The sequence below is a fragment of the Rousettus aegyptiacus genome, unplaced genomic scaffold, assembly GCF_014176215.1.
Source record: "Rousettus aegyptiacus isolate mRouAeg1 unplaced genomic scaffold, mRouAeg1.p scaffold_m13_p_2, whole genome shotgun sequence".
In the NCBI taxonomy this organism is placed as follows: Eukaryota; Metazoa; Chordata; class Mammalia; order Chiroptera; family Pteropodidae; genus Rousettus; species Rousettus aegyptiacus.
Genome location: NW_023416295.1, coordinates 24,221,254 through 24,245,534, shown reverse-complemented (window position 1 = coordinate 24,245,534; position 24,281 = coordinate 24,221,254). Strand labels below are relative to the sequence as shown.

At 35.4% G+C, this 24,281-nt stretch overlaps 1 protein-coding gene across 2 annotated transcripts in view; it reads left to right on the top strand.

Annotated features, from left to right (window-relative positions):
* PARD3B (par-3 family cell polarity regulator beta) overlaps nt 1–24,281 on the top strand; it is an 893,411-nt gene that overhangs the window by 271,004 nt on the left and 598,126 nt on the right. The window lies entirely within an intron of this gene.

Below are 24,281 nucleotides of genomic sequence, written 5' to 3'. Positions count from 1 at the left end.
CTAATTCTCTTAATTTGGGAATTGCAGCTCTGTAAATTAAAGTTCATTTTCCCTCTGTATTCTGCCCTTATTTACTTTTCAAATCTAGAGGAGTAAACAGTATTTTAAATAGTTTCTAAAGGCCGTGAGTGGAAGATAGATGGTTCTTGGTTTGGCTTTATTATGCACTTCACTCTGGAGTGTATTATCTTTCCAGCTAGCTATTCGATAAATTATAAATAAATAGATATATTGTAACAATTATTAGTTATTATAAAATAATAAATAATAAAGGTTAATTAATAGATTAGTAGAGATATTAACATTTGAAATACACAGTTAAAATTTGCATGAGAAAGGTTGCACTAAAATTTATATCTGTTACAGGCAGAATCTTATTCAAGACCTACTTGTTTGCTATTTACAAACAATTTTACCGGATACAATATCAGCCTCTTACCCTTAAGAAGGCTTGAAGGCCATTCAGTCCTCACAGCAGTGATATATGCTACCTATGGCATAGTACCATTTTAACAAGTGACGTAACTATAGTTCAGAGGACCTGTTCCTTGGTCTGAAATCATTTAGCTTAGTGAAGTGGGAGATTTATACTCAACAGTTGTCTGATTCTCCTATCAGTGCTTATCCTAGCCGTTCATTATTCATTTGTCCAGTCAGACACCTACCACCCATTCACAGCACTTAAGTACTTTTTTTGTGCCAGAGCATTAACAGTAAATGGCACCAATGAGGTCTGCTTGTAAAGGGGGACAGATGGTAAACAAGTTGGAAAAATAAAACAATATAGAAGTATAATGTGCTATAAAGGACAAAAACGGGATGTTGTGAGAGTGACTAGAAACAACCAACATTGGGTAAGCTGATCACAGAGTGTCTCTGCAGAAGTCATACCTGAGTCCACATTATGATTCTAGAAGCAAAAAGGAGAAAGAAAAGGGTAATGGGCATCTGGCAGTGAGAGAGGAGGCAGGATGATAACAAGTAAAGCAGTTAGGAACAAAACAGAGCTAAGAGTGCAGGAGCTCATCATAATAGCCCCTTCTAACACAGATACCTCTAAAGATAGCCCTGTATTATATCAGAGTGCACTTATCGATGCTCATAATGATAAAATTGGTCATTTTCAGAAAGTAAGACCTTACGAAGAATTTTAGAAAAAATAAATAAATTTAGAATAAATAAGTTTTGGTCCTTAAGAATAAAGAACCTTTAGTAGAAAGTTCAACCTCAAGAGAATACCGCAGTACCTGAAGATGGCAGAGAAGGAGACCTAACTGCAGCATTTATATTTCCCAGTTTTTAAAGGGCATACAGAATGTATGGAAGTATGGAATGGAGTAAGATTTTTTTTTGTTGTTATTGTTATTAGACTGAAGTATAACTAACATACAACAAAGGACACAGATTTCAAATAAACAGTTCCGTGAGTTTTATCAAATGTTATCATTGGCATAACCACTGGTCAATGTAGAACTTTTCTGTCACATCTGTAAGTTGCCATGTACCTCCTTCCAGTCAGTTCTTCCCATTCCCAGAGACAACCAGTGCTCTGACTTCTGTCACCTTAACTTAGTTCTAGAACTTCATAGCAATGAAATCGTAGTTTGTGTTCTTTGGGACTTGGCTTCTATCAGTCCGCATAATGATTGTGAAATTTATGCATACGGTTGTGTGCATAAATGGTTTATTCCTTTTTTATTGCAGAATAATATTTCATTGTGTAAATATACTACAATTTATTCATTCTCCTCCTCAGCTGTCCTAGTTGTCAGGAAGTGAGGTCTCGTGGTGTTTTTAATTTAAATTTCCCTTATTATTAATGCTCTTTGGTCATTTTTATTACTTTAAAATTATTTAAAATTAGTTAATGCTACATCCCATAAAATTTACTCATTTAGAGTATATAATTAGTTTTTTTCCCTGTATTCGGGTCCTGCAACCATCACTATAATCTAATTTTAGAACATTTTCATCGCCTCAAAAGAAACCCTGCACTAATGTGTAATCACTCCCTATCTCAATCTATATATTTTAAAATGTGTTTTAGAACTTTATAATTTTTTTAAAAAAATCAGAGTCCTACTAAAGAGCTATGTCGGCTTTGTACACATCACAAAATGGCATATTTCCTAATAGTTTCATCTTTTCAAATTCCTTTGTAGATCATGAGAAAATCTTTAGGTGGAATGCTTTCTAACTTGAATGTGCATTCAGATCACCTAGAAATCTTGTTAGAATGCAGACTCTGATTAGGTAGGTCTGGAGTATGGTTGAGATTCTGCATTTCTAACAAATTCTCACATGATGCCAATGCTGCAGGTTGTGTTGGGGCCACTTTGAGAGCTGCATGGTGGGAGATTTTGTTTGGAATATCTTGAAAGAGGAACAGTATGAGAGAGACTGCATTTGTGTTGTAACATTTTTATCTGATGATTTATATAAAGATGAAATTTTTATTTTCAGAGCAATTCTTAATCCATTTAAAAATATTCATCACATCTCTTTGTAAGTTTGTAAAAAAGGGGATGGACTTAAAGAATTTTAAAGGTAGGATTTGGAAGAAGTCCCCCAAAATCTTAGAGTATGTCAGTAGTTTGTTGATAGCTTCCCAAGGACCCTACTGAAGAGTGAATGAGAAACAACTGCATAATAAGAATTCTTTAGGATCTCTGTAGGGACTGGTTGACGAAAAGTAAAATTTTTTCAAAGGCCTTTAGGGCCTTTGCTCAAATTCTGGAACTACTCCTTCATTGGATTCTTCCAGACATTTCTGAGGATCTGCGATGAAGAGGGAATTGTACTCAGAGCTGGAGCCATTTGAAAGACGTTGGCCTGGCCCTCTGGGAACAGAGCAATATCCTTCCTGACCTCAGTCAGTTAGTGTATTTTTTAGTTGAATAGTGAACAAAAGGACAATACTAGATTCAATAATTGCATCAAAAACATTAAATTTAACGTGTTTTGTTTCATAAAGTGCAACAAACCAGGAGCTCATTTAAACAACCCTCTTTGCAAAGGTAATAGCCTCAACTGAATCAGTGCCTGGTAAAAGCTATTTATTGGTCTCTCTAGTTTAAACGCACACAGTTCCTTAAAGTTGGCTGTAAAGCATACTTTTACAGGAGAAACCAAATTTTTCTATTCATCAGGCAATTGGAGATAGTTTGTATAGACAAAATAATTGTTGGATTAAGTTAAAGGATTTTAATTTTCTATCAAAAAAAGAAAAAGAAATAGAAGTAGTAGTAGATACCTCATGCTACTCTTAGCCTTGGCAGACATGTAGACTTAACAGATAAAATACAAGGAAGGCTATGCATCTTAATTTTTATTTCAATTCTTTTAAGAAGCGTCAGCTCTGCCTCTGCTCTGGGAGCTGTTCCGTCATGTTTATTTTGATCCCTCTTTCCAGGCCTGGTGACCTCCACTCAAAATCTTGCTTCCTCGGAGTGTTTTTCATCATGTCTGATTCTTCTTAAATTTTAAATTATATTAAGATATTAAATTTTACCAGTAGGGGACACTGCCTTACATCGTCTGAAGTCTTGATTTTAAGATAGAAGTTGTGTAAATGAAAGCACTCCAATATAGACACTTTGTATAGGGATTTTATTTACAGTGAAATATATAATTCTGTCAGTCTACTAAAGAACACCATCAAAGATGCCAGTATTTTATGAGGGAGGGCTCAATATGCAATGACTTACTAAAAAAATATCACTAACTTTTTCCAATAGTGAGAGGTAGCAAATTAAGATTTACTTAGTAATGATAATAATTGCAGTAGATTTTCAGACAGGAGAATTCTGTTTTCTACTCAAATCTAGCCAGATACCATGTGTCCGTTTGGAAACATCACTATGGTGCCCTACATTGTTGTTTTGTTCATTTCAGAGAAAATAATTCTGGCTACAACATTTTAACTATGACTGTGTATTCTTAGAACTGAGTAACTTCCTCAGACTGAACATAGTAAATTAGTTTCAATTTCCTGCCAAAATTTATAGACAGGTTGTAAATGAAAAAGCTGCCTCTGCTCTTCATTATCACTATGTATTATAGTTTTTTAAGTAAAAATGTTATTTACTTGCACCTACCGTCAGATATTAAACTACAGAGGCATCCATCAACAGTTCTGTTGGCACTGTAGAGAAAAAAAGTCATGTGACAGCACACCTGGCTTTAGTGTTATAGAATAGAGTTAGTGTTGCAAGGTGACTTTGATATGTCAGAAAAGCTAATTATGTCCCATCAAAGGACTGAAGAAATTGCCTTTTTTAATGAAAAGTATTTTATAGAAGGTGACAATGATCTTAGGCAAAGCAGTAAAACTAGGTGTATAATTATATACATTCTTTAAATTCTTATTAGACTTAGCTAATTGACATGTTACTGTTCAATAACGTAGAAAAAAACTTGGTTAAACATAAAAACCAGAATAATGGTTTTGGATTGTAGAGATACAGTCTAATCTAAAATTCAGTCACTCTCTGTTTTCCCAAATACAGTCTTTTTTCCTGACATTTTTATAGCCATGCATGTTTTTACTTTATGTTGAAATAAGAGTATAGCAAATTTTTATAAGAATAAACTATTAGTCAACAAATGAAAAGACAACCTACAAAATGAGAGAAAATATTTGTAAACCACATATCTGATAAGGACTTGACATCCAAAATATATAAGAAACCTATACAACTCAATAGCAAAAAAAAAAAAAAAAAGAAAACAAAAAAAAAGAAAACAAACTAATAACCCAATTAAAAATTGGCAAATTTTTTTCGAAGAAGACACACAATTGGCTGACAGGTACATGAAAAAATGCTCAGCGTCACTCATCTTCAAGAAAATGCAAATCAAAATCAGGATGAGATATCACCTCACACCTGTTAAAACGGCCATAATCAAAAAGACAAGAGATAACAAGTGTTGGTAAGGGCATAGAGGAAAGAGAACCATTGTACACTGTTGGAGGGAATGTAAATTAGTATAGCCATTATAGAAAATGGTATGGAGGTTCCTCAAAGAATTAAAAATAGAACTACCATGTGATCCAGCAATTCCACTTCTAAATATCCGTCCAAAGGAAATGAAAAGTCAGTATCTTGAAGAGGTATTTGTACTACCATGTCCCTTGCAGCATTATTCATAATAGCCAAGGGAGGGAACCAGCCTAGATGTCCATTCATGGATGACCGGGTAAAGAAAACATGGTATGTGTGTGTGTGTACATAATATAGGTGTATATATGTATGTGTTTATGTATACGTGTGTATTACATACTATGGGATATTATTTATCCATAAAAAACTTGAAAATTCTGCCATTTGTGACAATATGGATGAACCTGGAGGACATTGTATTAAGGTGAAATAAGCCAGACACAGAAAGACTGTATGATTTCATATGTGGAATCTAAAACAAATCAAACTCATAGAAGCAGAAAGTACAATGGTGATTACCCGGTGTTGGGGGAGGGGCAGCGAGGGAAATGGGAAGATGTTGGTCAAAGGGTATAAAGTTTTAGTTATAAAATGAATAAGTTCTGGGGATCTAATGTACAGCATGTGGTTATAGTTAATAATACTATATTATATACTGGATATTTGCTAAGACAATAGACCTTACAGATTCTTCCCATGTATGTGGGTAACTGTGTGAGGTGAGATAATAGATGGTTTAATTTGCTCGAATGTGGTAATCATTTCACAATGTGCAGGTGTATCAAATCGACACACTATATACCTTAAACATATACATTTTTTTATTTGTCAATTATGTCTCAAGCTGGAATGAAAAGAATATGCTATCAGTAAAATAACACAGTTTTCTTAGCTAAGGGTAACACATTGTCCAAGTATCTTTTCACTTTTGATATATATGTTATAGGTATATGTGTGTTTCCCATACATACACACATATATATAAATTTAATTTTTTTTAAAGAGCCATGCTAAGGGTGGATATGAAGTGAGTCTTGCTGTTCTGTATTTATGGATCAAGAGCAGAACTTTTTGTTAGCTCTGACAGAATGTATGTGATTATTAGTGATGTCTTTTTTTAGGAAATTGTAAATTATAGGAATGCTGCACAGGAAGAAAGAAATGAAGCATACAGTAGTTATTTAGGTTTACAAGATTGACAATGATTTTTTTTTCTTTACAGAACTTTCAGTACTTAAAGCAGAAAGCTGTAATTGTTGGTTGCTTTAGATGCCCTTAGCTATTTGGGATGTAGAAAGATGTATGCTATAAATGTTTTACTCCTGTAATAGTCATCACTTCGGAATGGTTCAATTATAGCTGCTTTGTAGGAAGGGTTCATGAAGAAATAAATTCTGGCTGCATTCTATAATGATGACCATTCAGTTTTTTAAATTGCGAATGTGAAAGAAATGAACCTATTTCTGTTACTGGACGCTAGCGTGGTTCCTGAAGCTCCCTGCTTTTACATCTCAGACAGTAGGCCCAGTGGGGACAGTGTCAGGGCAATCAACAGAGTCATTTTAATGCTTAGGGTGGGAGAACTGCTCAGGACACGTGTAAGCTGTTTGGATTTATCATTCTGAAATCATAAATTGAGATGAAGGGATTAACTAACCCAGATCATAGAGTTCATATATGTGAGTACAGTAACCAGGGTATGTTGTTTATCCTCATCCTATCCCATGTTCTGTGACAAAGGCCAACTCACTTCTCTCTCTATTTTGTAAAGCCATGGTCAGCTCTAAGTTTGCTTAGATTCTATGGTCGTGTGACCTTCATGGAGGAAAACACTGTAAAAATGGATTATTTATAGGAATCTAGGCCAGAGTGTTATCTTGGGAACCAAATCCCTTAATGGATTGTGAGGGTATGTGAGATCCTAAAATAACTCTTGATTGCTCACATTGAATGTTCTTTGTAAAGCTATTAAAGATTGTCTTTTATCAGCATAGAAAATGGGGAATTGGATATTCGGTTGGAGGTGGTTTGGCTACCATACTTACTCTTTGTGCCTAATCAATTTTTTTACTTACAGTCCATGGCTTGATTCTGAAATTAGGTTTGCAGATCCTGAATATCACTGAGCTTATTATTCTTTTTGCCAGTGCTGGGTTGACTGGCCAACAAAAGCCAGGTGCCAGACTCCACTCAGATTTAAATGGACTCTCACTGATGATTAGTAAAATTTCAGTGGGAAAGAACGACAAGGTTCTTTTCACTCTGATTGTCTTATTAAGTGTGAAAGAGCTAAGCCTCCTTTTATACTGATTAGACATAATGTGACTGTTCTAAAGGATTTATTTCTTTGATGTACCTGGATTGTGTTTCTCAAAAGGAGTAGATTGTATCCACAACTTTCTTTTCCAAACTGCCAACTTCTGATTTGTGGAGATTGCTCTATAAAATGACCCCCCTTTTCTGAAAGATTCCCCTCACTGTTTTCAAAAGGGCTGTCAAAGCCCAAGAAAAAGAAGAAGTTTGCTATTGATGTTCTTTGAGAAAGCTTGGAAGAGTTGTTTGTTCTTTAACATCGTTTAGCATGTTCATGTTATCAGGTGTTCTCCATCTCTAGTTTTGGCTGGTTGCCTGAAAAGTCCATATAGTATATAGCAGTTTGGAATATAGCAGAGTGTGCAAAACCCTTGTTATCTTCCAGAAACGTACAGCTGATGTGGGGCTGCACACAAATGACTTTCCCATGGACAGGATATCTGGTCTAACTACTTGAAAAAATTGTATAATCCTATAGGGAACCCTAGCTAGCTAATGCAATAATTATCTAGGAGTGGAGCCAACATCCTGCGATTATATTAGTACAAACGTGCTGCAGTGTTTCTGTTTATGTCTGTCTCTTGGCATCTTGAATTAATATTTTATTATATTTCATTAGGAAAAAAATAAGCCAGAGAAGCCTTGGAAGTAATATCGTTGGAATGACCTGTTGTGTAAGGTTTGGGAGTTTCTATGAAACTTCTTCCATCTTGATGAAATAATTTCATACCCCTGAAAACAATTCACATTTACATTGTACTTAAATAGAGGCAAGTATTTTCTGAGGACTGTACTTTAGAAAAACATGACCGTATTAGATGTTATCTTTAGCTACTTCATTTGTTCTTTTTATAATTCTTTAAAATCTGTGTCTATGTAACGTACCATTTTCAAAAGTATAATTAAATTAGGTTTTGGCTGAATGCAGATCATGTTTGTAACAAGGAGTCAAGAGTACTCTTATGGGCACTCATCAGTTATAGTCTAGGCAACAGTCTTCTACTCCCAGAGCTTTCGCTCAGTCCCTGAATCTTGAGCATGTTAGGAGTGACAAAGCTAGATCCAGGTCCCCAGGTCCCAAGAACTGGTGTTACACTGCGGTTGTCATTCTTCGAGGGTCTAGTAGATAACTGACAGCCTGAAATGAAGCACCTCTGAGACACATTTTGGTATCAGGCAGCACAAGACCTTAGGTATGCATGCATTCTTTTTACTTTCGCAAGGGCTAGAGCAAGGTCTCAGCTACAGTGAAGCTTGAAGCTGTGAACTAACTTTCACTGCCTTTGGAATACAATGGCTGGAGTTGATTTAAGTTTCAAAACTTTGCATATTCAAAAGAGCAATTTTATAAATTCTCCATGTTTAGAAATCTGTACCGTTCCTCCGTTTCCTGGAAGTAGGACTCCATTGAGAAATCTTTGTCACCTGCCAACATTTCAGTCCTGTCACATGTACAGGTATCATTAAATTTAGTGCTGAATTGCTCTATACATTTTTCTAGATTACATCTTCCATGAGGACAGCAATCAGAAAATCTTTTTATAATCCTTCTAAAATTTAGCATAATATTGGGTAATCTAGAAATGTCAATGGACTACTTTACCGCTGGATTGATTGGTTTTCTGGTAAATGACTGATTCCAAAAGCTTTGTCTGTAGATTTCTGTGTTATTTACCTTCCTCCATTCCTCACAAAGGATTGCTTAATGTATTGATGGTAGGACTTCCTGACAAAACATACACATTGAAGGCTATAGATTGAGTCTTTGGGCTCCAAACTAAGGATCCTGCTATGGGATCTTTTCAATGTTATGACCTTGGTTTATTCGAAATGTGGTTTGTAGACAGTATGGCATCATCTGGGAGCTTATTAGAAATGAGAAATCATGCCCTTTCTTTTACTCATCGACTTGAGAGACTTTGAGGACATTGGGAGATTGTGAATCTGAAAAGATTCAAAACTGCTAAATCAAAACTTCTTCATTAAAGAGTTCACTTTCAGTACCATAAAATACCACTCAGGGTGAGTTTGGGAGGCCTGGTAGAATTTGGGGGATTATTTCAACCCCATTTCTTGTATGCCTTTACTGGGAACAGCAGATTAGACTTTTCTAGGAACAGAAATGAGCTTTTATTGCCCTTGTAAAGACACCTTATAGTCCTCCTCAAGAAAGCATGTATTCCTTCATTTTCTCCAATCCATTTGGAATATCATGTAAATTAAGAATTTATATGTTTTCTTGCTATTTCTGGAAATACTAGTGAAAGTAAGTTTCCAAATGGTTGTTGAATCACCTTTGTTAGTCTCAGTAACTATTTATTATGTTAGCATTGTGAGTAGTAGGGAGAATATGAGCTTTGGAACCAATTGGAAACTGGATTTAAATTCTGGATTTACCACTTATTAGAACTCTGCAACCTTGAATAAGTTACTTAATCTCTCTAAACTTCAGTGTCCTCAACTCTAAAATGGGGCTGTGAGACCAACTGTTTAGAATCTCTTTGCTTCACAGTGGTGAAATACTTTACCAAGGAAGGATTTGAGAAGACCCATATACTACACACAGAGAGTGTACATCCAAGCAATGGCAGAAGTCACCATCATTACCATCTCCTTCCCCTTTCTCTTTTCGTCATCCTCACCAACCACTAATAGAACATTGTTAATATTTTATTTTCCAAAATACTAAATTGTTGTTCACTGTTTCATTTTTTACCACTGATGTTATTTTCTGTATTCAAATGCATGAACCACATTTTCTTCGTGGGAATAAATACAGGATAGTAGCTAAGTCTTCCATTTCTTCTAGGGCAAAAAGTTCAGCTTCTCAACCTTGAGTTGTGGCAGACAGAAGGTATCTGAGAGCCAACTTAGTCTCCAGAGAACCACTGCACATATTATTAATAGACAAGGGCCAATGCAGTAAAAAAATATGACTAGATAATGTTGGCAAATTTACAATGCAAGTGTTGAAATAAATGAAACAGGCCTACCTACCTTGCTAAAGATAAATAAAGGAACTGTTCTAAAATTTGAATACTTTGTAAATAGAATTGTGGCTTTGTAATTAATAGTGTGGGTCTTTTTTAACCTTTTGTATTTTTTCCTCCAAAGAAATAATGAAACGTAAACATAATAGATATACAAAACTTACAAAGCATTTGCCAAACTGAGCCAACTATCAGTGAAGATAAGACTCACTCACCTAATGAGTCTTGCCTGGGTGTGTTGGTTACATCTTAACACAGGAATACGGGAAGACAAATCTTATCTTTATGCTTTTCCGTAAACCAAAGTCAAATATTAAGTTGTGTGTTCTCAACCTGTTTTTATGAGTTCCCATCATAAATCATGCCAGTGTAACATAAGCATTTGACCCTCATTATGAGACATCGAGAGAACTGTCACCATTGCTCTAGCTCCAGTGTCTCCAGTAAAAATTGCAACTGCTCTAGGATCTCACTTGGCGAAATCCAGGGTGTTGCCTGCCAGTGCTTTGGGTCTTGATGTTTTATGAATTTTTCTTCAGCCCGTGTATTTCTGTCACACTTGACAGTTCTGATTAATGGTCCTTAGACTGAATACTAGTTTTTAACAAAGGAAAATGCTTGATATTATTAAGCAGGACCTGCTTGTATTTGCTTTGAGGATGCAGGATGCAAAAATTAAAAATATTCGAGATTGGTATCTAGGCAATATATGAAATCACATAAACAAGTATAATCAATAATATCTCTTCAATACTAGGCAACCCTCATGACAACTATTTGGTTCATTTTGAGCTGGATGGAACTGCTGAAAAATAAATATGTTTTCAACGAACTGAGAATCTAATTTAGAGATGAGGATACTTGAGAATTCTTGTCCTTTGAGGGGTAGTCAGACAGTTGGTCTGTTTAATATCAGGGTGTCATACAAAGGCACATTTTTTTTCTTTACATGGAGCTTTAGCCTAATGACTGTGGCTGTCTAACAGTCACTACTGGTGTCTGGCAGGCAGTTGGGGCATTTTCAGAGGCCTGCAGGGTGTGTTTCATTACACTGACATTTTATGCAGCAAGGACATTGAGACATTTTGGCATTATTTTTAAAAATCAGTTTTCAGTTTCATCCGTCAAAAATAGGTAGACTGGATCTCTTTGGTTCCTTTGTTTCTTGTTTAGTGAACATTATCTGTTCAATTGGGTTGAATAGTAATTGGGTTATATTACTGTAATTCATTTATTAACAGAGCAATAGAATCCGCAGTAGTGTGTTTCCATCTTAGAACCCACAAATTACCAATTAAACACAATCTTCTGTTCTAAAACAATGTGATTATTTTTATTTAAGCCTATTTTGGAAGCTGAGTCACTTGCCGCCTGCATATATCTTTGTTTAAAAAGCATTAGTGGAATATTACTGAAGCTGAAGCCATTACTTATTTGTTTGTGATCTACAGGGGCACATGGTAATAGCTTTTCATGCAAGCAAAGCCCGACCACATTTGGGATGTCCCTTCTGGAGGTTGGCTAGTTACAACAAGTTTTAAAAGCAACACACTCAGGAAATTATACCTCTTCAAAAATAAAATTAATTTATTTGAAAATGGTGGTAAACTGCTCTATCAGTCAAAAGGAGGCTAAACTACTGTAATGAGAATGCTATTTCCTTTGATTTAGCAATATTGATTGAGTACTGTTCTTTACTTGGCTTCACTTCATTCCCTTTGGGAGTCGCAGCAAATTTAAAATCACATCCCTGCCCTCAAACTGAAGACCAGTGTAACCGTAGACATAGCAAGAACACACACGAAAAGCTGAATAGCAATGCAGGGTGATTCTATAAGAGGCATAAGACGAGATAGTGCTTCAGTATCCAAGGTCAGCATAGGCTTCGTGTGTCCTACGATGATGACAAAGGGTTCACTGTCGATTTGTGTAGCCTGAAAAGTCATCAGAGAGGTGGTGGAATGTGAGCTGATCTTAAGGAATATGAGGGAGCTTAAGGCCTCAGGCTTCCAGCTGGGGTAGATGGTGTACAAGGGGCAAGGAGGCGCATGTCATGGCCATCAGAGAGTTAAGAAGCAGGAGAGCAGTGAGGAGGCTGGGGTCAAAAGGGCAGAAGCCAGGTGTTACACAGGAGCAAGCACTGATTTGTAGGGAGGGGAGACGTTTAAAATGGCTAAAAATCCATACTTTTCTAGATGTCTGTGTGGAAGTATCCAGTAAACATTGGTGGATGTGTAATGAGATTCATCCACAATATGGCCGAGGGTGAGGATGCCAGTCTTGAAATCTTCCCAGCAGAGGGAATTGGGTTGCTGGGGCAGGGGACCAAGGTCTCTTTCCAGAAGAAAAGATAGCAGTCAGAGGGCAAAGCATTGAGAAGAGTCTGGGTCTCACAGCTGGAAGGAAGAGATAAGGCTTTGGAGTCAGTGACAAAGGGATATAAATGTGTTCGGAGGTGCGGAGGTGCCAAGATGATGAAGTCGAAGAAAGCCCAGTGGTCATGACAGTGGAAAGAAACCTTTGAGAACCCAGTAAAATAGCAAAAATCAATTTAGTTGACTTCGGAAAAAATTACTGGGTGTTTTGTGAAACCTTAAAGCTGGTAGATTCTGTAAGTTAAAGAATTATACATAATTTTTTTAATTTTAATTTTTTCATTAGAATTGACATTCAATATTACATGTTTCGGTTGTATAGTACAGTGGTTAGACATTTATATACCTTACAAAGTGGTCTCCTGATAAGTCCAGCGCCCAACTGACACCACACATAGTTATTACAATATTATTCCCTATGCTGTATTTTACCTCCCCTTGATTATTTTGTAACTGCTGATTTGTACTTAGTAATCCCTTCACCCTTCTCACCTGTGCCCTCAACCCCGCTCTGATCTGGCAGCCATCGTTTTCCTCCCTGTATATTTGAGTCTGTTTCAGTTTTGTTTGTTAATTTTGTTTTTCAGATTCTACATGTAGGTGAAATCATATGGTATTTGTTTTTCTCTGTCTGACTTATTTCACTTAGCATAATACCCTCCAGGTCCATCCATGTTGTTGCAAATGCTAAGATACCATACTTTTCTATGGCCAAGGAATATTCTATTGTATATATGTACCACTTTGTTTTTATGCAGTCGTCTATTAATGGACATTTGCATTGCTTCTGTATCTTGGCTATTGTAAATAATGCTGCCATGAGCATAGGGGTGCATATATCTTTTCAAATTAGTGTTTTGGCTTTCTTAGGATAAGTACTCAGAAATGGTATTGCCGAGTCATAAGGTAGTACTATATTTAACTTTTGAGGAACGTCCATACTGCTTTACATTGGGGCTGCACCAATCCACATCCCACCAGTAGTGCCTGAGGATTCCCTTTTCTCTACATCCTCACAAACTCTTGCTATTTGTTGATTTATTAATGACAGCAACCCTGACAGGGGTGAGGTGATATCTCATTGTGGTTTTAATTTGCATTTCTCTGATGTTTAGTGACAGTGAGCATCTTCTCATGTCTTTTGACCATCTATATTTCCTCTTTGGAGAAATATCTATTCAGGTTTTCTGCCTGTTTTTTAATTGGATTTTTTTTTTTTTTTTTTTTTTTTTTTTTTTTTTTTTTTGGTGATAAGTTGTATGCTATACCTTTTAGATGTTAACTGCTTGTTGGATGTGTCATTGGCAATTACCTTCTCTCATTTGTAGCTTGTCTTTTTGTTTTGTTGATGGTTTCCTTTGCTGTGCATAACTTTCCAGTTTGATGTAGTCCCATTTGTTTATTTTTTGTTTGTTTGTTTCCCTTGCCTGAGGAGATATAATTCAAAAAAATATATTACTAGGAATAATGTTACATAGCTTGATACCTATATTTTCTTTTAGGAGTTTTATGATTTGGGGTCATAGATTTAGTCTTTAATCCATTTTGAGTTTATTTTTGTATATAGTGTAAGAAAGTGGTATAGTTTCATTGTTTGCACGTATCTGTCTATTTTTTCCAGCACTATTTATTGAATGAACTGTCTTTACTCCATTGTATATTCTTGCTTCCTTTGTCAGAGATTAATTGACCATATAGGCATGGGTTTATTTCTGAGCTTTCTATTCTGTTTCTTGATATATGTGTCTGTTTTTATGCCAGTACCATGTGGTTTTGATTACTATTGCCTTGTAGTATAGTTTGATATCAGGTAATGTGATACTTCCAACTTTATTCTTCTTTCTCAAGATTGCTATGGCTATTCAGGGTCTTTGATTGTTGCATACACATTTTAGGATTATTCCTTCTAGTTCTATGCAGAATGCTGTTGGTATTTTTGATAGGGATTGATTGAATTGAATCTATAGATTGCTTTGGATAGTATGGACACTTTCATGATGTTAATTCTTCCTATTCACAAGCACAGCGAATGCTTCCTTTTGTTTGTTGATACTTTTAATAGGCTGTTTATCTCCCAGGTAAGCAAAGACAGAAGAGGAGTATTATGTGCAAATGAAAGAGCACGATAAGTAGATATGATATCACTGGACTCTCAGAGGTCAACCTTCATGAATATCAAGGCTTCATGAATATAATGACGTTCCAAGATTTAAAAAAAGAAACCCTGAGTTAGCAGTGCTTCACTTCCATTTTGCCTCCCAGCTGCTCTAGATTTGTTTTCCAGAGACTTTAATACTTCAAGGCTGTTCCGGTCCAGAGGTGAGCACACCAAATCAGTCGTTTCACATCCCGTACACCCGTTATGCTTGGCACCTTCTACAGATCTTTTCTGTTCCTTCTTTATCATCTCAAATCTTACATTCTTAAGAATTAAAGACACAAAAGGGCGTCAAGGGTGTAAAGACACAAAATGGCATTTCGTGAATCAAGCAGTTCTCTGTCTTTCTACCACATGTAAAAGGGATTCTGATGTTTGCCACCTTCCTCAGTGCACAATACCAACTACATAATTTGCAGGGTCCAGTGCAAAATGAAAATGCAAGGACGTTGTTTAAAACTTACAAAGACATTAAAAAATTCAGGACAACAACACCAGAACATTAAACCAAGCCAAGCATGTGGCTCATTGATTTCATGGGTTGAACACCTATGAAGCCAACCCTGTCTTTAGAACTGTCCAAGACCAGAAAGATGGCAGTTACCATTTCATTAGCTTAAGAAAGATGCATGATGCAAAGTAGTATTATAAATATTCAAGCAAAAAAAGTGAATATAGTTGACTAAAGTTCACTGACGATATCAAATGATTTCCATAACCCAGCAGATTTGGCTGGCATACCTCTGATAGTCATTCACAGTGTCAACATAGTTACTCTTTTTGTTCCCATTTATTCTGCTATTGATCCCACAAAATAGGTAGGGAAGGTGAAGAGAAAATCGAAGATATGAGGACTCTTTCAGAGTAACACAACTGCAAATCTCTTTCCACTGAACTAAGGAACTGGTTTTTAGTAGCCACATTCCTTCTAAATGGGAAGCATTTTGATCAGTTACCCAAAACTGCTAATTCTAAAACCATCTGAATTTTGTCATCTCTGTTTTCTTCTTATGGAAAAAGGTGTGAAGTGTAATTTTTTTCAGAAGTGTAGTTTTACTCTTGGTATGTATTCTTTAGGGCTGACCGTTTTATTGCAGCTGAAGGCTGGATTTACTGTGTTTGCTTTGCCTTTTCGACGTGCTGCTGGGTAGCACTCCCCATCCTCCAGTCCATATGGCTCCCAGCTGGTAGTTTGGGTGCCACAGTAATGGTTCAGTGGCCCAAGTATGTGCAGGAAGTTATGCTTTAGTTCAGCACTGCATACATAGCACTTGTTTCATAAATCTTTATTGAATAAATAAATGGAGAAACTTCATTTTATGTTTTTTTTTTTTTTTTCCAATCAATGTCTTTTTAGCCAAAGATGACAGAGCATAGAACAGCTTAATAATACTGAGGACTCTTCTACTTGCTAATAGTAGGAGAAATTAATTTTCAGTCACTGGTCAAGAAGTTTTATTTGCCTCCACACTCTATAGTAGGGATGGGTATCAGTTGATGAAATATAAGCTTTGGGCCAAAATGTGTGTAGATTAGACATATATTAAATTCTCCGGGTAATTATTTAAAGGATTGCTACGTTAATGGATTTTCCATGTTTTGAGTACTATCATTGATTTTCCTCCCTCATTGTCTTTGAGGATTTTGCTATAAATGAAATTAGTTGATGAGAAGCCAGGAGATATTCTCAACTGAGAGTGTCATAGAGTGACAACTGAAATAGATATACACATGGCCTAAGACCTGCTAGCTACTGTGAGGCAGAGATGTCCCTGCCTGCCCCACCTCCCATCTCATCCTCCCTTGTTCATTTTTATTAAGTGATAGCACGTTTTACTGCGGCCGCTCTATAGCATCTTTGCTATTTGGAGGATTTGCTATTGATGCGGATGTTGTTTCGGATCTAAAACAACTGTGACGGTGATCCTTTTCAATGGGCAAGAGTTATTATCTCCTGCCATCATCCACTGCCTCCACTAGGATATGCTAGGAATCTGTATCTAATTACCTGTGCAGCTAATTACCTCTGCCATGTTAAGCAGCAGCAGTAATCTCATTTCCCTTTCAAGTCCATTTTATGGCATCAAACTGTATTATATTCCCCTTTTAATGGCTGCTGACAAAATTATAGCAGCACCACCCAGGACTTGATGAGAAATCTGCCTGCCCATGACACAGCTGCACCTTGTATGTTTTCTGTTGATTCCTTTTCTTTTTTTTTTTTTTAACAGTGTGTTATTAAATACCTATACATCTGAATCATCTTCCCATAGCTCCATTTGTTTGATTAGCATTATGTTACTGTGACAAGACACTATATCAGTAGTAATCGATCTGATTAGCATGGAGATGATATGAACACAGATTGTATTGATGTTTAATAGTGCAAGCATCCAGGTGCTGTAAACACTGTAGATGTTTTTGTATGCTGCATGCAAGGTCCCTGTAATGAAGACAGCAACCACAGCAGGTTTTAGAGCTCAATGATTTATTTTCTGCCAAGTGCCACAGTGGGTCTTGCATAGTATATGGCACTCCTGTCCTGGATCTACACAAAATATTTTAAACAGTGTTCAAAATAACACAAATATTTTCACCAGATAGATTCTAATCTTGCTTTATTAAGAGATGCTTGCCACACTGCAGTAAAAAGCTTACTGCAGTCTCATGGAAAACCAGCCACATTCTTTCCTGAACTATATCCTCAGGTTACTTTATTATTATAATGCATCCCATTTTTAAAGAAGACCTGCCAAATTTCGTGCAGCACAGCCTCTTTCTACTCACACCTTAATCAAGCTTAAAATTTAGCTATCGTATCTGTTTTCACTTTGATTAAATTTTTTGCTAATGATCACTTATTGATCTGGATTCTGTGGCGAAGGAAAAATCAGTGGGCCACCATTTGGGAGCTGGCTCTTGGCAGCATGTGATGAACGGAAGGGAGTCTCTGCCAAGGAACATTTTGTGTAAATTGATGAACCTTTTTCTGGGATACAGTAGAGGGAGGACATTCCTAGAAAAAGATCTTGCTTTGACATCGGGCATTAATTCTAGTATCTACATATTTCTATAAACCCTTTTTGTAAACTAATAGAAGTGGAGTTTAGGAGATTACTTTTTTTTTTTTTGAAAAAATAAAATACTTGGAGTTCAGAATATTTCTTATTTCGTGTTTGTATCATCTCGTGGACTTCAAATTTTCTATTAGGATCATAATGTATAGCAATAAAAAAATTGAAGGTATGAGTAGAAGTCCTCAATATGTTCCTAAAACTTTTGCCAGCCTCATGTGTGTTGTGTATATATGCACATGCATGTACACATACATAATATACGTACATATATAATTCATACATACTTGCACATATACAAATATATCTGTACTGTATGTGCGTTTGTGTGCACTATATTTATTTACAGTTATTCTAGCATGCATGGGTCTTTTCTTCTTTTCTTTCTTTTCTCATCTTCTTTACTTCTACCCCTCTTTTCTACATGGACACCTAGACCAAAGCCAAAAGCAATTGCTTATTTCTAAAATAGACTATTCTCATTTATTTTTGTGGGCTTCTCAGTATGTTGTTTTATTTTCTCTGGAACGTTCTCTCCAGCTCTTGTCAACACCATACCTGAAGAGCTACTATTTGCCAGCTAGGACTCAGCTCTAAATCTCTCCCTTTGTACAGTTTTCCTGAATTTACCCATCGTCCAGCATTTAGTGGTTAGTAGTGCCTTCCTCTGGGTACTCCTACAGCCTCGTACATGGCTTTTATTATAGCATTCCTGACCCTGTATTTTTATGTCTATGCCCATCTCCCTTGGATTGAGGAGTCCTTGAAGGCAATAATTAATAATTACACATCTCTGTATGTGGCAACTAGTGGAATGCTCAGCATTTTTTTTTTTCTTAACACATATGTATTGAGTGCCTCTTGAAGCTTATAGTATGGCGAGATCTGAGAAACAGTTAAAACATAATATGTAACAGATGGTATTAAGTAGATAGGGTAAGCCAGAGGGGCCAGGGTAAGATGGAAAATACTGTCGTATATGGGGTAAAGAGGAAGGCCGCACTGTGAAGCTGCAGTCAAGGTGGTGAGAATAACAAGTGCAGAGGCCTGAGCCTGGTGCATGCTTGGACTCTTGCAGCAGTAGCAATGGAACATCTGTAGCTGGAGTTGACTGAAGAGGGAGAGTAGTAGCAGGTGAGGTCAGGTGAGTGTTAGTTGGGAGAGGGAGGATCTTTAGAGCATTGTAACCACAGTAAGGACTTCAGCTTTTACTCAGAATAAATTGGAGGTTCATTAGATTGGACGAGAGAGTTTTGAACAGGGAAGTGAAATCATCTGATATATCATGACAGTTATGAGATCACTCTGGATGCTGTACTGAGAACCAATGATAGGGAGAGACTAGTTAGGAGGTAAGAATTGAGGTGGGAGACATCAGTGGCTTGGACCAGGGTGACATCAGGGGAGGTGAAGAAACATAATCAGATGTGGGGTATATTTTGAAGACAGCCTTCATAGGTTTTAATGATAGATTTGATATGGGGAAATGAGAAGGAAAAACAAAGGCAGTTTTAAGAGATTATAACTACAAGAAAGGAGTCTCCATTTATTGAGCTGAGGAAGACTAGGTTGGAGGAAGGGAGAATCAATGAGGCCTTACCTTATGTGTTTAGAGATAATTGTCACACATCTAGGCCAAAAGGTCATTTGACAGATATTTACAAAAGACTGGAGTTTATAGAAAGGGTCCATATACATAAATAAATGTTAGTATTTCCACATATAAAGGGTTTTTAAATCATAAGACTGAATGAGCCTCCTGAGGGACTGAGTGTAGATTTGTGACGCGGCCCAGAGACATTCCAATATCTAAATATTAGAGGAAGGTTGGGGAAATGGAGGAACTGGCACAGGAGGGAAATCAGAAGAGAGCATGGTATCCTGACAGCCAACTGTAAACTTTTTAAGAAGGAGAAAATAATCAGCTATGTAAGATGAGTTAGAGGAGGGCTGCGAACTGGCAACTTGGTGATCTTATGTTGCTTATAAGAGAACTGTTTCAAGGAAATGGTGAGGATGAAAATGGAGGCAGTTAGTAGAGCCAGCCTTTTCAAAGGGTTATGCTCCAAAGCAGAGAGATGGGAATATGCCTGGAAGGAATTATACTATCAAAGAAAGGATTTTCATAAGATAGCACTAAGTAAGTAAATAAATGGTATTTGTATGGTGGATCAGTAAGTGAGCAAATGAGCATATTTAACGATTCCGAAGCTGTGCTGTCCAAAAGAAATTGCATGTGAACCATATGTGTGGTTTTAAATTTTCTAGTATCCACATTAAAATGTAAAAAGAAATAGGCAAAAATGATTTTAGTAATCTTCTATTTATCTCAGTATATACAAGTATCATTTTAAAACATAAGCAACATAAAAGTTATTGAGATAATTTATACTCTGTTTTTATGGTGTCTTCAAAATCCAAGTGTATTTTTCTTTTATAGCACTTCTCAATTCAGGGTGACCACATTATAAGTACTCAACAGCCATGTGTGGCTAGTGGCCACCGTATTGGACAGCACAGTTCTTGAGACTGTCCCTCACAAATGAGAAAGAGCTATCGTTAAAAGTAACGTAGATAATTTTTATTAAATCATATTATTTATTCAAAGTAGATAATTTCCACCAATCGATCGAAAATGAATAAAATATAAAGATGTAATAATGAGTTTGTTGTATTTATATTACATAAATAAAAACTTTTAAATAGAAAATATGACTGTTCCTTTCAATGACCCTAAGATTTTATCTTAAACTTTTAATTTTAGTAAAAAAAAGTTAATCGCCATTTCAGCCATGTAATTGCAGTAAAATTTGAAATGAGTTCAATGTTATTTATAACATTTATAAAGTTTTGGGTTATTTAAAGGGCATTAAAGGTTTTTTATGAGTTATACATGTTGGTACTCAGAGATTAATGGTGTCCTTTGCAAAGAATGTGTATATTCTACTTGAATTTGTTGAATTAGTAGAAGTAGAATTGCATTTTTGCAAGGTTGTATGTTATACAGATATTTTCTTTAAACAAATAGTTTAAGGTGAGGAAAAACAGAAGGGATTGCAAACTAGAGTCAAAATAAGTTGAAATTCATTTTTTAGAAATACTAGAAAAATATGGTTAGATCCACGTTACAGTCACGAGCATTTTATTTTTATAGTTTCACTTTCTGTCCATGGATAAGTCAAACATCTCTTCCTCAGCTTCCTTATTAAGAGGAGGAAATGGACTAAACACTTTTTAGGATACACAATTCTGTGATTCGCTGAGATGGAACTGGTTACAATAAATAGCAAGCTTATAGTAAATTATAACTGCTGGATACAAATGGTTTTCATTGAATAGTGAAAATATGGAATAAATAAACAGTGTACAACACTGCTTGGAGGTGACCTTTGGGTTGAATTTTTGGTGTTTCAGAAATGGACGTTTAAAGTGAATTGCATGAAATAAACTCCTCAAATTTAGTTTTTCAGATTTTAAAGATATTAAATAGACTACATAGATAAAATAAGATGTCAGAAATAGTATCTATCAAACAGCAATAAAAATCAGAATGCCTTCAGTTCATAAAGAATTATCAAAAAGAATAAACTTTATTTGAAGAAACAAAGCGAAATTTGTTATGAAGGTGATACGGGGTTTATCCCTTTAAGGTAGAGACAGATTGCCTTAAAAATATTTTAATAAATTAATATATTTTTTGAAAAGTAGAGGATTAAGGAGAAAGATTTTAAAATATATAATTCAGGCGTACATCGAGTATTGTAAAGAGAATGATGTGCAAATGTACATTTCTATTAAATAATAATGTTACAGTCCAGTCAAAGTTGGTCACTTTTACTCTATCATGTATTTAAATGCTATCTGTGAATGAAATAAGTTTACATTTGTTTATCTACATTCGTGCTATCATTTGATATTTTTGCAATAAAAGTTGAGAAAATATATTATTTTTGCATTAAATTCTTTACTAAAAATTTACTGTTTTACTCATCGTATTCAAAGTTAGTGAATAACAACAACAAAAAACTAATATTAGCTCTGATGCATTGTACTTTATCTCAGGATAGTTTATTTTCTTCATTCAGATTCTCAGTAGATATAATTTGTTATCTTTTTAGCTCTGTTTAAATTAATTTCTTCTGATACTTTTTTGAGTGCAGGGACTGAAAGAATATAAGCATGAGAGCAAGCAGTAGGAAAGGAGTTAGAGATACTTAAGTTAAAGAAAATGATCCTTTTTTAAAGATATTTTTATTAAAATACAGCTAACATACAATATTGTATTAGTTTAAGGTATACGCCATAGCTTTTCGACATTTAAATACCTAAAGAAGTGATTACCATGATAATTCCAGCAACCGTCTGATACTGTACAATGCTATAACAATATTATTGACTATATTTCCTGTGCTGTTTCCCATGTTCTCATGACTTAATTGTTTTATACCTGGAAATTTGAGCCTTTTATTCCCCCTCACCTTTTCCCCTCCTTTTTTGATTTTTCAATCACAGTTGACATTCAATATTATTTTATATTGGTTTCAGGTGTACAGCATAGTGGTTAGACATTTATATAATTTACGAAGTGATGCTCTTGACTAGTCTGGTACCCACCTGGCACCAAACATAGTTATTACCATATTATTTACTATATTCCATATGCTTTACTTTACATCTCCATGACTATTTTCTAACTACCAATTTGTGCTTCTTAATCCCTTCACCTTTTTCACTCCACCTCCCCTGAACTCCCTTCTGTCTGGTTACTATCAGCTTATTGCCTGCATCTATGAGTCTGTTTCTGGTTCATTTGTTTGTTTGTTTATTTTCTTTAGATTCCACATATAAGTGAGATCATATGGTATTTGTCTTTTTCTATCTAATTTATTTCACTTAGCATAATACCTCCCAGGTTCATCCATGTTGTCACAAATGGTAAGATTTCATTCTTTTTTATGACTGAGTAATATTCCATTATTTATATATACAATTTTTCTATCCAGTTATCTATTGATGGACCCTTTGGTTGCTTCCATATCTTGGCTATTGTAAATAATGCTGCAATGAACACAGGTGTATATATATCCTTTTGAACTAGTATTTTGATTTTCTTTGGATAAATACTCAGAAATGGAATTGCTGAGTCATTTGGCAGTTCTAAGTTTTTTGAGGAATGTTTCTTCTTATGCATGGAGGTTCTACTGAAAGGAGTACCACCTATCTTTTTTTTTTTCCTTAAATAAACAGTATCTGAAAAGCTAGATAGGGCGCAAAGAAAGAACAATACTACTGATTTACCTAAATAGTATATAGTCTTCATAAATGAAATTCAAGCAAAAATAATTTTTTTATGACTTTTCTTCAACTATGAGCATTTTGGTTTTGGAATATATAGCCTCTCTACTCTGATTGTGCTTGAACCAAACTTTTTCTCTGTGTGACCCTATGACACTGTTCTGTATGCTTGTTTATTATACGGAATGGGATTCTGCAGATGCCAACTGCTATTATTATTGTGATTCTACTTTGGGATAATTAGTAAATGAGAAAACTAGAGGTTAGGTTTTGAAAAAATGGGTGGATTAAATGTCACAGAATTTTAGGATTTGGGGGTTAATGCAATAGCTCAAGTAAATGAAGGTAAATGAAGATTGGCCTCGGCCTTCATGTGTACCCCATCTCTGTCTCTGGATATTAACTAAGGGTGGTATGCTGCATATTGACGAGGTTAAGCTCAAGGGTTCTGGAGTTAGGCTACCCAAGTACCTCTCTCAATGGTGACAACTCGGACACTTTTAGCCAGTCCACCTAAAATTTAGTGTTATATATATGAAATGGAGATAACTTTTAGAACATACCATATGAAAGAGGTTTGAAAGGACTAGTTGAAATCTTATGTATTTATTTATTTATTTATTATCTATTTATTTATTTATTAAGCTCTTGCACTGACACAGTATAAGAGCTTAAATATTTACAATTAAAATCATCATCAATAATTTTGTTGTTGTTGTTACCTGAACTATTTGTAAGAGAGACTAATAACAGTGCATTTTGAGCAGTAGTTATGTAGGGATATATAAATTTCTATAGTGTTATTAGAGACTTGAGAAATATATATTCAATCAGGACTAGTACTTTAAATAAAGATTATCTAGAGTTTTAACCATTGTTAACATTTTTATTACTTTGAGTCTCTGAGACTGAGGATGAGCCTAATTGTTTAGAGGTCAGAAAATAAGAAAGGCTTTGAACTTTTGTCTAAAAACAAATATTGCTGCCTAGTATGCATATAATCTTTAACACATCAAAATAAGCATATTAGTAGTTAATTGCATCTGTAGAGAAGGGAGAGGTTGAAAAGATTTTAACAAGTGAAGAATGATAAAAGGAAATTAATTTATATTACTCAGTATTAACATGTTCAG